At 41.1% G+C, this 14107-nt stretch overlaps 1 protein-coding gene across 2 annotated transcripts in view; it reads left to right on the top strand.

Annotated features, from left to right (window-relative positions):
• The first annotated feature begins 488 nt into the window (after positions 1-488).
• GRM3 (glutamate metabotropic receptor 3) overlaps positions 489-14107 on the top strand; it is a 101973-nt gene continuing 88354 nt past the window's right edge. Inside the window, exon 1 of one of the 2 annotated variants that reach the window (XM_026033265.1) lies at positions 489-521. The gene's annotated coding sequence lies outside the window, so the exon portion shown is untranslated. Of the gene's footprint in view, positions 522-1313; positions 1332-14107 lie in introns of those variants that run through there. The other variant, XM_026033266.1, reaches the window with a different exon arrangement.

Here is a 14107-nt window from a genome sequence, read left to right as displayed (position 1 = left end):
GCCCCGGTTCGCACGGGCCGCCCGCCCGGGCCCTGGCGCCCCCRGTGCTTCCTTCGGAGCTCTCTATTTGCAGCCCGAGGTCGCCTCCTCCTTTCGGGCTTAGCACCAATCGCCTCGGTCCCGGCAGGACAGCAGAGCTTGAAAGATGCCCGGAGGCGCTCGGGGAGCCCCTTTAGAAGCGGCGGCACCCCGTGCTGCCAGCCGAGCAGAGCCAAAGTTGCTCTGAGGAACGGGAAGCCGCTGGAAGGGAGCGGGTGACTAGTTGTGACCGCCGCTTCCCCCACCCTAAACGCTCTCCTTCCTCCACCTCCCTCCCCAGCCGTGCCCCCACTGCTCAGTGAGGAGTTTCCATCGGGATCCAGGCCAGAGCAGGCGGCAGAGAGCTTGAGGCTTCCCAGAGAAGCAGCTCACTCAAGTCTGGGGGACACGACTCTCTGGTGGAATTTGAAGGAGCCCGCTGGGTGCCCCACGATGCCCAGGAGCAGCCAGAGAGGCTCCTCACGACTTGTCTTCAGTGCACGGTAAGGAGACAGACACCAGCATCCTGCATCGTGCGCTTTGCATCCTGCATCCCATGCGCCTGCAGTGCGAGTCTCTGCATCCTGGGTCCCTGCATCCCGAGCCTCTGCATCCAAGCTCTCTGCATCCCATTCCCGCCTCTCAGTCCTTGCATCCCCATCCCTGCATCCTGCTCACCACTTCCCGGTGCCCACATCCTGCACCCTGCCGGACAAGAGGCTGCCACTGCCCAAGGGGCTATAGGCTGTGTAGGCAGTGAAGAAGTTTCAGGAGGTGGTTTGCAAAGCGGGCAGCTGCCGGAAGGTGCAATTGCTGAGCTAGGACTGGGGGAAGCTGATGGAGGGCGGCAAGGGCGCTCACCCTTGCAGAGGGTGCAGGGGACCGTGCTGCTTTGCAGCTGGAGGTGGGCAGTGGCGCAAAGGGATGGGCTGCGCAGGACAAAGCAGCTGTTTCCAGATGTTGCCCATGGGTTCCAGCTCCCGCAGGGGCAGACTCCGGCGTGTGGGGCGATGTGGAGCTTGCTATCCACTACCTTCCTTATGGCAGCGTGCAAAGTGCCAAGGGAGCAGCTGGGAGAGCAGTGCTGGATGCACAGCTCCTCTGCCTGGATCTGCTGATGGGAGAAAAGGGGAAAAGGGGAAAACCTTAGACACCCTGTAAGGGCTTTGCTCCTCCTGAGGAATCTCCCCTAAAGGCACCTCGTTGATCCCAGGTTCCTCAAATTGTTCAGGAACTTCAAAACAAAAGAAGAAATTAGCAGGGATTATAAAGTCCATATAAACTCCCCTTCACCCACGTATCTCTTTATCCATGTGAGTATGTATCCAGCTACAGGAGCGTGCTTCTGGAATTGTATRTGCCTGTGCATGTGTCTGGCGTTCCTGCATCATTCTGTATGTGTGTATGTGTTTGTACAGCAATGCCCATGTGTGCTCGGGTGCCTATATGTGCAGATTTATAGACGTGTGCACTTATTCCTAGATGATGTTTATCTAACTCTCTGTGCAGACTCAGGTGTGTGGGTCCATGTCTTTAATCTCCATGTATGTCAGGCGCAAATATCTACCAAGAAACACATGTGGGTGTGAGAAAGTGCATCTTTATGCAGGGCTCTAGGTAGTGTATAGCAAGGGGATAGATCTGGGAGACTTTTTCCCCTAAGTTATCATAGTGCTTCAGTGCCTCATTTTGCACATATCCACCCCTTCAGTTCAGCAGTCTTGGTAAAAAGCAAACAATTCTAGACAATTTGTCATCTTGTTGACACTGCATTGAACTGAGCTAAGGATTTGCTGCTAGTTTCTGAGTTCATTTTTTTTCTCAGTTCAAGCCACCTGCTGAAGGTGATTTTACAGCATTTTTTAAAAATAATTAATTCATGTAAAAAAAAATCTCCATCAGAAGACTGTGAAACAGTGCCTTGGACACAAACTGATACCTATTTCAGCTTGCATCAGTATATGTCTCAGGTTGGTTAAATATATATGAAAAYAATTTGAAAAGCAAATAACACACCTGATTTAATGCATATTTAAGAAAAATGACTATACTTTTTTTTCCATTTTCTTCAAATACGCTTACATTTTTACAGCTTATTCTGCTGATGTTTATGTTGATGATTGCAATTGTGGCATGGAAAATATTACTTTAGGAAAATTTACACATTAAGGTATTTTGTTCACATACCAGAAAAACTGTTCTCTTGTAATGTATCTAGAAATGCTTTAAAACAATCTGTGTAAATTCTTCTTCTCACACTGATTACTGTGAAGGACAATGGGAGCTAATTTGTCTTCTGCTAAGACATTTCATATGTTAATTTTTGTGAATATTTTGTTTGTTGATTTTTTTTAAAAAAAGGAATGCTTTGCTGCTCTCAGTATTTTCAGATCCCTGCTGCAGATGTCAAAGAATTAAAAAAACACTCTATAACAGAAAATCCACGAATTACTCTATCACTTCAAAACAAACAAAATACCATTAGCATAAAGTATATTATAGCAAGAATATTGTCCCAGAGCTGAGAGGCTTTCTTAATTGTCATGGTTCTTTGTCTGGATTACTTGTGCTGATGACCTACTTCTTAGCTTCTGCAAGTAAAGTTTTCAGGCAAAGGTTAACACCTTGTCTAGGAGTAAAATTCTAATCTTTTCATTAAAAGAAGGAATATAAAGCAAGAGGCAGGGCTAAAGTATCTTTCTGGATTGACTTATGATTTTAAGCCTAATTAAAGTCTGAGGCAGTGAATTAGTAAATCAGACTGGAAAGTCAAATGAAAAGAAATATGTAAAAAAGAGGGGTATCATTCAGTTCAGTGGTCTGCATTACATAAATGGAGCTTAATATAGAAGCGAAGAAGGTTTAAGGAGACATGTTGGCATTTAAAGAAAGAACTATGTAGTTGTTTTGTGCAAATACAATGCTCCCCTCCATCTGTCCTGTGGAGCGTAAATTATTTTGAAACTCACAGCATTCCATACAGAAGGCTATAAGTCCTAAGTGACCTCGTTCTCATGTCACCTATACTGGGGTCAGCTTGTAATTTTTCCTTCAAACCTGGTGGGCTAAATTCCTTATTGATCTAGGTGAATCCAGGAGGGGCACAGAGTGTTAWGGGGCACAGGATCCTGCCTCGGAGTTTGTTGACTGCCAAGAGCATCCTGCAGATGAGACTTGCATGTCTGTTCAGTTTTGGAAAGCTGTTTCCCAAGCACTATAAAATGCTTATCATAAAACATCAATGTTTTCTGTGTCTTGTCTTTTCAAACTTGTCATATAATAGGTATTGATCAATTAGTATGGTTAATAAAATGCTAAGCCTGCCATCACTCTCAGGATGACACTCAACAACAGAGTCATGTTTGACATACTCCAGGACCAGATAGTAAAATTCCTTGGGTGAGAAAGTATGTAAGTATGGGAAGGAACACATGCTTGTGTGAAAAGATCTTATAATATTGACTAGTTTTCTTTTACCTCATTGATATAAAATTAATGGCTGTCTTCAACAAGATATTTCTTCCTAGTTCTTCCTAAGCCATTTAAGCTTAGTCTGTGTCAAAGAGTTAAAGACAAGATCATCTTGCTCAGCACACCAGTGCTGATAAGTACAGAGCGCTTATGGTTTAATCCCCGTGTCAGTTGTACTGGCAGTGGAGGGGTCTCCACAGAAGGCTGGTCATCCAGCCTGCTCCTGGATAGCCCAGAGCATGGYGGTGTGGGAAGGATGCCCGGCATCTATCATGATAAAGAAGGATTGTAGCCTTTGCTTGCTACAGTTTTCCTAAATCTCAGCGCCYATTCCTAGCTATGAACTTAAAAGGGATAACTTTCACTGGGATAGTCTACACCGAAACTGTCAGAAAAATCTAGGACACATTGCATCTTATGGAAATTTAGATTGGCTTGAAAATCATGAGTTTATTTTAATAGTAGATGTAAAATGACGAAAAAAACAAGGAATTTCTCATGGGCACAATGATGTCTGGGAACAGCGTCAGTGCAATTGTCAGAGTTATTTCCACTGGGACCAAAACACAGTCTGTTGTTAGAAGTGCTTTAACTGTTGCAGATCAAGGCTATTGGTTCCTTTTCAGGTATGCCSCAAATCCAGTGGGTGACTGAATGAATTTGCTGGCTTCACTATTGCCTTACAGGATTTTCCAGCATCTTATTTCATCGATGTTCAGTATTTCAAAAATACTGCAAGGGATATACTATCACATTTCTAGATGTCTTCCTAAAACTATGCAGCAAATTTTTATCTGACATGGATTGCTATGAACCTATTAAAGTCAAAGAGATGAGAATTTACTAGAGCTATATCAAAGTACAAAAAAAAAAGAGACTGTAGAACTATATTGCTTTTATTTTCATATTGGTCCTATCAAATATTAAATGATGTAGTCAGAACTATTATTATGCTATCATTCACAGCTATGCAGAGATTATAAGAGCACTTCTGTAGTTCACAATTGTATTGCTCATACAGAAACTTATGAGCTCCTGTTTTAAATCAATAGATTGCATCAAAAACCTGTGTAGCTGATTTTCCAAGACTGCTAAGACTGAATTTATTCACGTGCTAAGGCATGGTCTTAACCTCAGTTACCAAGGCAGCCTTCCTTTGGAACGCCTTAAAGTTTCTCATATAGCTTGACCTTATTGGCACTGATGACCGTGACCATGAAAGTCACTTTTTCAATATATTCATAACACCATATATTCTGTATAAACTATATAGAATATGCATCTCACAAGGAGTGTAAAGAAGGAAAGTGTTATGAATATTTCATGGTTGAAACAGCTACTTAGGAAGACTTTTGACAGATATTGTGAGACTCTGAAATACTCTGTTAGAAAGGTGAATAGAGAAAAAAATGGACTCATGAAGACCAAAAAAACAGTTTGCACGAAGTAGAAAGAGCTGCAGGAGACAAACTGGGGAAAACAAAAGGAAGAAAAAAATCTTGATACGAAAGGTACATAAATGCAATAATGAGACTCAGACACGTATTAAAACTTGGGGAAAAGTAAATAGTCTGTTAAGTCAGTTGTGGGTGGAAGGGACTGGAAAGTGGGTGCGGATGGTGGGAAGAAAGTCACATCAATAAAATAAGAAATTACCAGGTGGTCTAACTAGCATGGCAATAACATTTCACATGTTACAGAAATGGTAACTGAAAAATTTAACAAGACAGAGGGTTCCCTTCAAGTGTATTGACTGACAGAGGAAAAATACTAGAGATGGAGGGAATGGRCAAAGTACTAGAGAAATATCATGAGTCCGATTTTTCCAGAGTAATATGAAGTGTTAGGAGGTGAAAAAACTAGGTGAAGAAGAGGAAGGCAATTTGAAAATTGAGGAAGGGAATTTGAAAATCTGTGGTTCAAAGAATTACAGAATCACAGAATCTTAAAGGTTGGAAGGGACCTCTAGAGATCATCTAGTCCAACCTTCCTGCTCAAGCAGGCACACCTAGAGCGTGTGCCACAGGGCGGCATCCACGCGAGTTTTGAAGATCTCCAGAGAAGGAGACTCCACAACCTCCCTGGGCAGCCTGTTCCAGGGCTCTGTCACCCTCACAGTAAAGAAGTTCCTCCTCACACGGAGATGAAACCTCCTGTGTTTCAGTTTGCACCTATTACCCCTTGTCCTATGGCCACCACTGAGAAAAGCTTGGCCCCCTCCTCCCTACAATCTCCCTTCATGTATTTATACATGTTAATCATATCCCCTCTCAGCCTTCTCTTCTCCAAGCTGAAYAGGCCCAGTTCACTCAGTCTCTCCTCATATGAGAGATGTTCCATTCCCTTAATCATCTTAGTTGTTCTCCGCTGGACCCTCTCGAGAAGCTCCACATCCCTCTTGTACTGGACAGAACTGCACACAGGACTCCAGGTGCGGCCTCACCAGAGCTGAGTAGAGGGGCAGAATCACCTCCCTTGACCTGCTGGCAACACTCCTCCTGATGCAGGCCAGGATCCCATTGGCCTTCTTGGCCATGAGGGCACACTGCTGACTCATCATTAACTTGGTGTCCACCAGCACTCCCAGGTCCCTCTCCGTGGAGCTGCTTTCCAGCAGGTCGASCCCTAATCTGTACTGGTGCCTGGGGTTATTCCTCCTCAGCTGCAGGACCCTGCACTTGTCCTTATTGAACCTCATGAGGTTCCTCTCTTACCAACTCTCCAGCCTGTCCAGGTCCCTCTGGATGGCAGCACAGCCCTCCGGAGCGTTGGCCACTCCACCCAACTTGGTATCGTCTGAAAATTTGCTTCAGGGTGCACTCAGTGCCCTCGTCCAGGTCATTGATGAACAAGTTGAACAGCACTGGACCCGGTACTGACCCCTGGGGGACACCACTGGCCACAGGCCTCTAACTGGACTCAGCCCCAGTCCAGTTGGAGGGCCCCAAAGGACCAAGTGCATCTTCATTCAAGTAATATAATATTCACATATTAGTTTCCATTCCTGTAGAAAGCTCCACAAATTAGTCCCCACACAAATCAGGGACAATTTTTATGTTGTGTCACCAAAATACCACAATGCAGGAGGTTAATGTCCCAGCAGCTAATCCATAAACTACCTAAGCTAGGTCTCTGCCAAGCCTTGGCCTCCATGTGTGTGTGGTGACTGGCGCTGAGAAGCGTGCGTTGTGAAGATGAGGGAGACATTCCCTTGCAGTCAGCAAAGGAGAATCCTGCAGTCAACTTACTGAATCTAAGATTTGGCAATGTGAGGACTCTCCCTTGGAATTAGCCCCGTGGAGAGGCTGGCTGAAATATGTGACAGATAAAGGGCTGCCTAGCTGCATGGTGTGACTCCTTAAACCTCTTCCAGCTACCCCAGAGGCAAATGCCAAATCTACCATCCAGGAACATCCCTGATCTGTAATAATCATTGGAGTCTGTGTGTTCAAACCAATAGCTGTTGCACTGGTCTGTGATGAATAAAATGCGTTATCATTTCAAAAGGACTCAAAATCTTACAATCCCCATTTTAACAGAAATAAATTTCCTAATTTGCAAAAGGAATGGATTGGTAGAGACTCTTTTGCAATATTCACTCTCTGGGCGCTAAGAACTTTTCATATCTGCTCCTAAATGTTTTTTCGTTAGTGGCAAGTGAAATGGTGCAATATTCTGTTTTGGAAACATTTTTTTTTTGTTCTATTTTTTATACACACACGCACACATAGATGTGGCTGCAGTGAGGATCGTGAGCAAACCAAGTAAAGCTCATTCCTGCACAACTGTGTAATCAACAGCAGGACTGTGATGATGCAAGTTCTATCAGTAGACCTGTCCTGGGAAGAAATATTTCCTTCTCTGTCTCCATGCTAAATACCCTTTTCTTCCCTTGTGAAAAGGGGAGCCCTATAGAAATATAGTGTGTTCCTTAAAGATTGCCAGACATTCCTTGATCTTTTTGTCGCTGGTTCTCTTCTTTAAGGTATATGCAGTAGCTCTTTATCTCTTAAAGATTTGAACAGCTCAGAGCATCTGGATGGTTGGCCTCTCTGCTGTCTAATGGAGATGTGATTAGGACTTCTTATAATCCCATATTGGCTCCAGCTTGTATGAAATATGTGCCTTGTGGCTATACATTTGTGACCTACATGTGTATATTCACAGTCTTTGACTGAACTGTTCTTCATCTTGTGCTTTCTGTTAGGCAAATTCTATGCTATTTTATAAATATTGTAGATATTTATTGCTATTATTCAGTGCATTAAAATGATTGTATCATCCAGTGAAGAAAGTCTTAGGAAAGCATGAGGCATATTGTTGCATAATGCTATGTATCCATAGGTGGGAGATAAACACATAGATGCTTAGCTGACATTAGCTATCCTACTGTCTAGAATCTAACAGACCATGACATCTGTTAAAAATAATCATGCAGACTTCTAGGATGTATCCAGAACTCACAACAGATCGAGAGGTGAAATTATTTTTTTTCTCCCCCTGTATTTTCATAAGATAGATAAACAAATAAAAAAAGAATGGAGGCAGAGAGAGAAAAAAAATACTGTGTAGTAAAATCATAGAATCACAGAATGCTTAAGGTTGGAAAGGACTTCCAGAGGTCATCTAGTCCAATCCCCCTGCTCACGCAGGGTCACCTAGAGCATGTGGCACAGGGCTGCGTCCAAGCGGGTTTGAAAGATCTCCAGAGAAGGAGACTTCACAACCTCCCTGGGCAGCCTGTTCCAGGGCTCTGTCACCCTCACTGCCAAAAAGTGTTTCCTTAAGTTCCTGTGGAACTTTTGGTGCCTCAATTTGTGGCCGTTTCCTCTAGTCCTATCGCTGGTCACCACTGAAAAGAGGCCGGCCCCCTCCTCCTCACTGCCTCCCTTGAGGTATTTATACACGCTGATCAGGTCCCCCCTCAGCCTCCTCTTCTCCAGGCTGAACAGACCCAGCTCCCTCAGCCTTTSCTCATAGGGCAGATGTTCCAGGCCCCTGATCATCCTGGTAGCCCTGTGCTGGACTCTCTCCAGCAGCTCCACATCCCTCTTGTACTGGGGAGCCCAGAACTGGACACAGTCTCCAGATGTGGCCTCACCAGGGCTCTGTAAAGGGGGACGATCACCTCTCTTGACCTGCTGGAGATGCTCTTCTTAATGCACACCAGGATCCCAGTATACGTGTTTCAGTTCTGGAATTCTTACTTTTCCATTTTACTATTACTAATCCAAAGCCACTGATTGGATCAGCTCACTTGGATAAGGAATGTCAAAAATGATCTTAATCTACACAGATGTTTTAAAATTGATATACTATATGCATTTGATAGCTTTACATAAAGCTATAACAAAACTGACTTCGCTAAGAAGAGGTAGTTTGCAAAATGCCTTAGAGTTTTTATTGGGATTATGTATTTATTTGAGTGCTGAATTTCACCAGCTGAGAATATAACCRTAGACTTTCTGGCTTTTGTCACTGATTTGGAATGGCATTTTTACATTAGTTTATTCAGGCAAAAGAGAATCTTTTCTGTCAACTGACACCAGATTTGGTTCCATTTTAAAAGATTCCAGCTTTGTCAGCATATAAAAGATGAAAGGTCTTGGTTTTATCTGCTATCAGATACATATAGTCAGTATTCCAGATCTTTCTTTTGTAAAAAGGAGGGAAAATCATGATATCGCTGTTAATGTTAGATTAAAATTTAGAAAAAGAAAATGATGTGAAAAGCAGATTTCACAGTTCTCATCTCTACAGCACGTTGTTTGTATAGATATTAATAAGGTCACTTTTTCCTCATTTTGATCTATTTGGCCACAGAACACTACCAGGGAATGACATATTACTAGGAAACCTGGAAAGCTTCTAGGGATCTTCTTAGCATTTTCTTTTTAAATGCTATTAAAACACACTAAAGTACTCTTGTCAAATCTACCCTTAAACTCTTTTGATGTAATTCCTTGGACTCTTTTAATTATGTTTGCTGACTTTCTTCCTTGCAGTTGTCAGGGCTTTTGATGAGCTTTGACAATAACAGACAATGAGATCAACAGACAGTGTGTTTTCTTACAGAGCTTTGCACTCATCCTACAGGAGATTGATGCCTAGATTGAGTTATCTCTTTGCTTTCAAAAGTGGAGAAAAAGATAGCAAACATTCATGTAGGAGTGGTACATCAGCAATGAAGTCTGTTTCAGCCAAATCCTCCAAGCCAGCCACCACACATTTATTCATTCTGCAGTTGTTACAGGATACATTTACTTTGAAGAGGAGTGTTTTCTTTGGAACTGGCAAATAAGCTCTCTGTCGCAGGGTCTTTATAGCAGAACAAAACAATTACTGTTCTAGCAAAACCAATGTGCAGCCCATGTCCTTTTTCATCCATTTCCTTGTCAATGTTGCTGTCATTAAAGCTATATTTGCATATGGCTAATCCCACATTTGATTCATTAGGATGATTTTATGAGTGGAAAGGAAAGATGATCTAATGGGACAGTTCCAAGAATACAAAGAGAGAGAGAGAGAACTTTCAGAGAATAATAATTTTGCTTTCTGAAACTACTTTAAATCTCCCAGAAGAAGATAGCTCTGCTTAAAAGCACCTTTTCTTCTTCATTTAGAAGTGATCTCAGATTAATTGTGCAGTTTAGCTGAACTTTGGTTTTCTTGGTATCCTGGGAGAAAAGCTTTGACAGGCTGGAAATTTTAACTCATTTGTAATATAAACTTGGTATACTGGTGCTGTTTTTAACACTCCAGAAGCTGGTAAGGAGAAAAAGAAATAAACAGAAAAGCTTTGATCCTCTAAGCAAACAAAAACAGGAAAAGAAGGTWAAGAAAACCACCATCTGTGAAATACACAGAAGGAAAAGGTGATAAAAGATATCTTTAACAGTTTCAGATACTATTTGAAAGACTGTTTAAAGTACTGAGCATTAAAATCTTGATGAATAGGGAAAGATTRATTTCCTTTCCTATTTTATTATCATTTTCAACACTTTTACAGACTACAAATTTCCCATTAACGCCAGTCAGGTTCAAGAATTATCACAGAAGCAGGTATCTAGGACAAAGCCTAGAGGTTGAAGTCAACATTAACGCCTTCTGGATCGAGATCAGATGAACACTTTCCCAATATTATTATTCAGGATGAAGAGGAGAAACAGAATCTAGTCTGGAAGTAATTCCAGGTCGTAGGATCTATAATGGGGCTGGAAGGGCAGTTATCCTCAGCAAAGAATGAAATGTCAGGGTAGCAGCAGGAAGTGGTGTGATCCTGAATTGCTTTGTTCCCTAATTATCCTTGAAAGATATTGCTATATCCGAAAATTTCATTAACTCTGTTACTTTGCTCAGCAAGTAAGAAGGTGGACCTAAGACTCCACTTACTCCTTTCAACCTATCTAGTGCACACTCACCAGTCTTAAAAGAATAAAGCAGGTAAATAGCTCTGTTTAGACTTAGATACTTTAAATATGTGTCCAGAGAGCAGTTTCAAAGAATAATAGAGTTCTTAGTGCCCACAAATTTCTGACAAGGATACAAAGTCCTAATTAGAATCTACCCTGAAAGGGTGTAACATTCATTAGGATGGAAACAGAGGTTTTCTTGATGCAAATTTTTCATTTTCATAGACTGTACATACACATTCCGTTTTCCTGAACACAACATTTATAGTTCTATAGATAATTACATTGGTAAGGACCTCATATAATCCAACTTGCTATCCAAAGATTACATAAAGTATCTTTAAGCCTTTCCTATTATTTGTTGATCCTTCTCCATAAAATCTCCAACTATCGATTCCACAGCCTCCTAAAACAGTATATGCCACTGCTGCACTGTTCTAGCAGATAGCAGGTCTCTTAAAATCTAACTAAATCCCATTCTGTGCAATTGAGCCTGTTATTCTTGTCATCTCTGTCATAGAATTTAGGTGCAATTTAGTACTTTCCTTTTCACTCTAGCCTTTTACATAGCAAAGTTGTTGGGCTTTGGCTTTTTAACATTAACTTATATAATGTCTCCCTCAATCTTCTCCTCTACTGACTCAATAAAATAACAATTCTTTTAGCTGTGCACTTTTTCTTAGCAACTCACTATTCTTGCTGTTTTCCTTTGGACCTTTTCCAGTTGCCCATTTGAACCTGTATCTGCTAGATGGGTGTAACTGATGAATGACTTGAATTCACTTATCTTAAATACAATACTACTCAAAGAAATCCTTTGGCCATTTGTTTGTTGCATGCTCTAAGCTTCGCTTCAGCCTGCATTTTGCCCAAAGAGCTCTCTAATCCTCTCAGGACCATACTAATGTTTCTGCCCCATCACCCTCCAGCTTGGAGGGTACCTTTTTTTTCTTGACTGCTGCTGATCACTCATTTATAGTTCACAAATATGTATGAGTTCAGCCAAACAACAGCCAGCTCTCACATCCACATTCACATGCCAGAAGAAAACTATTCAAATGATTCAATCCAACTTTTGCATTATATTTGCCACAGAGATTTATTATGGCTCCTCATAGTTCAATCATTGATAAATAAAGGCATACTTAACTGCTGAATTGTCTATCATGGATGAGAAGTGACTGTCATCATCACTAACTTCAGCCAATAACTAACTTCAGCAGTTGCCCATAAATCAAAGAGAAGCTCGCTGGATCCCTGAAACCTCTTGTCATGGATCAGAGGGCATYATTTGGGTATTCCAGCCATGGGCAAGTGAAAAGGTAGAAGCTACCCATGCTTTCGGTGTCATAGGTGGCAGAGGCCTCAGAGGAGAAGTTTGACTTTGCTCCTGGCAAAAACACACAGAGTTCATCTACATTAAGCTTGATGAGCATGGCATTAGGCAAGAATCCAGAACCTCATRCCCTCTAGGCACACTTTATGCCTCTCCTGTTTAATTATTTTCTGTTATTAAGACAAACTTTTCCCTGGCCAGCCTATCCCAAGCTGGTGAGGACAAAATAACATAACAGAGTAGCCACAAGTACTTGCCCCAAAGGCTACTCAGAGAACACTTTACAGCTTGTAGATTCATACACATAAGATTAGCAATTAGCGCGCGCGCACACATACACACACACACACACACAAATAATAAAGGGAAATAAAAAACATTCACTCAATTCTCTGCAACATTTCATGGAACACCTTAACAAAAAGGTCCCCTCTAGCCTTCAAACTAAATGACATGATATTTTAATATATCTCAGTAAGTTAAAGCACATTCAATCCATTCTATTAGTTCCTGACTGTTAACTTCCAAACTTTAAATTCTCATTGAACAAGCAGCTGCTTTGAATGTTTAACTGGACAGAGTCTATACTCTCGCACGAGCTAGCACTTTCAATGAGAGCAGGCCCTATCCTCCACAARGTAGCTAACCTGCTCATACCAGGGCTACTAAACAAGCATTAATTTGATGAACTGGGTGAAAAAGAAGGTTGGTTTCCATGAGACAACTTTCTACAGCCTGACATAAATGTATTAAAAGGGCCACATTCAGGCAATGAGTATGATGCAGTTTGTTGCTCCTTCCCTTCACTGGTAACATATGGATTCCAAGTCTAGCAGTCCTGAATATTTTCCTGGATTGTAAAGGTGTCTTTTAAACTTAGATTATGCTAATTAAGTCAGATACTTAAAATACACTGTCTGATTATAGCCAGTCAASACTATCTCTGTAATACCGTTGATCGGATGGTGAACAGTTTGTTYTCAAAGCCTAAAAAACAGCTTCCATGTAAAGAGCCACCTCTAATCAGCAGTAGTCATTCTTATTTTAGAGAGCTGCAACATTTTGCAACTCCGTTTTTTCCTAAAGCACCAGGTAATATCTTCTTTAATGTTTCCAGGCTTTGTCCATTCCCATTTATAGGAGAGTTCTTATGCCAATGATTATGGTACAATACTAATATGAGTAGTTTCAAAAAAAAAAAAGTAGATTTGGAATCATCTATGTTTATCTTTAGAGAATAAGTACCATAGAAACTAATGGATTGAGGGGGATTAAATATTAGGCTAATTGTTCATTAGGCAACCTAAGCCCGATTACATGCATTAATCCATTTAATTTTTCTTCTATTTGTTTTCATTATTACATCTGCCAAATTTATTTTGTATGCATTAATTCACCTATGTTTATTTATTAATAAATTCATTTTAAATGCAGGTCTTGAATCCTATAGTCCTTTCTCAAACAAAACATGCATGACAGCATTAACAGGACTTCAAGATGTGACTCTTTTCCCAAGACCAAATTTAAACAAAGAAKTCTTCTTCAATAAGATTAATGTGAATGCRTTCTCCATATTTATTGATTCCAGATACTTTCCATATTTAATTAAGATTTTATTTTTTAAGATTTATTTAATCTTCTGAAGAATTACGCACAATTCCACATCTTGTTCTATGAAAGTGCTCTTGATTATACCTGCCCCAAAGGAATTGTTCTAAAATTAATTGTTGATTACTATGCCTTATTTTTATATTATTTTGATATGTAATTGGCTATCTGTTTGCCAGCCAAATAGAGAACAGAATTATTGATACTAACTTGATTATGATGTCTTCCAAGATCCCCATCCACTCATCTATCCCACACCTTC

Source organism: Nothoprocta perdicaria, unplaced genomic scaffold, assembly GCF_003342845.1.
Source record: "Nothoprocta perdicaria isolate Ctin4 unplaced genomic scaffold, notPer1 scaffold_127, whole genome shotgun sequence".
In the NCBI taxonomy this organism is placed as follows: Eukaryota; Metazoa; Chordata; class Aves; order Tinamiformes; family Tinamidae; genus Nothoprocta; species Nothoprocta perdicaria.
This window is presented reverse-complemented; position numbering and strand designations above follow the sequence as displayed.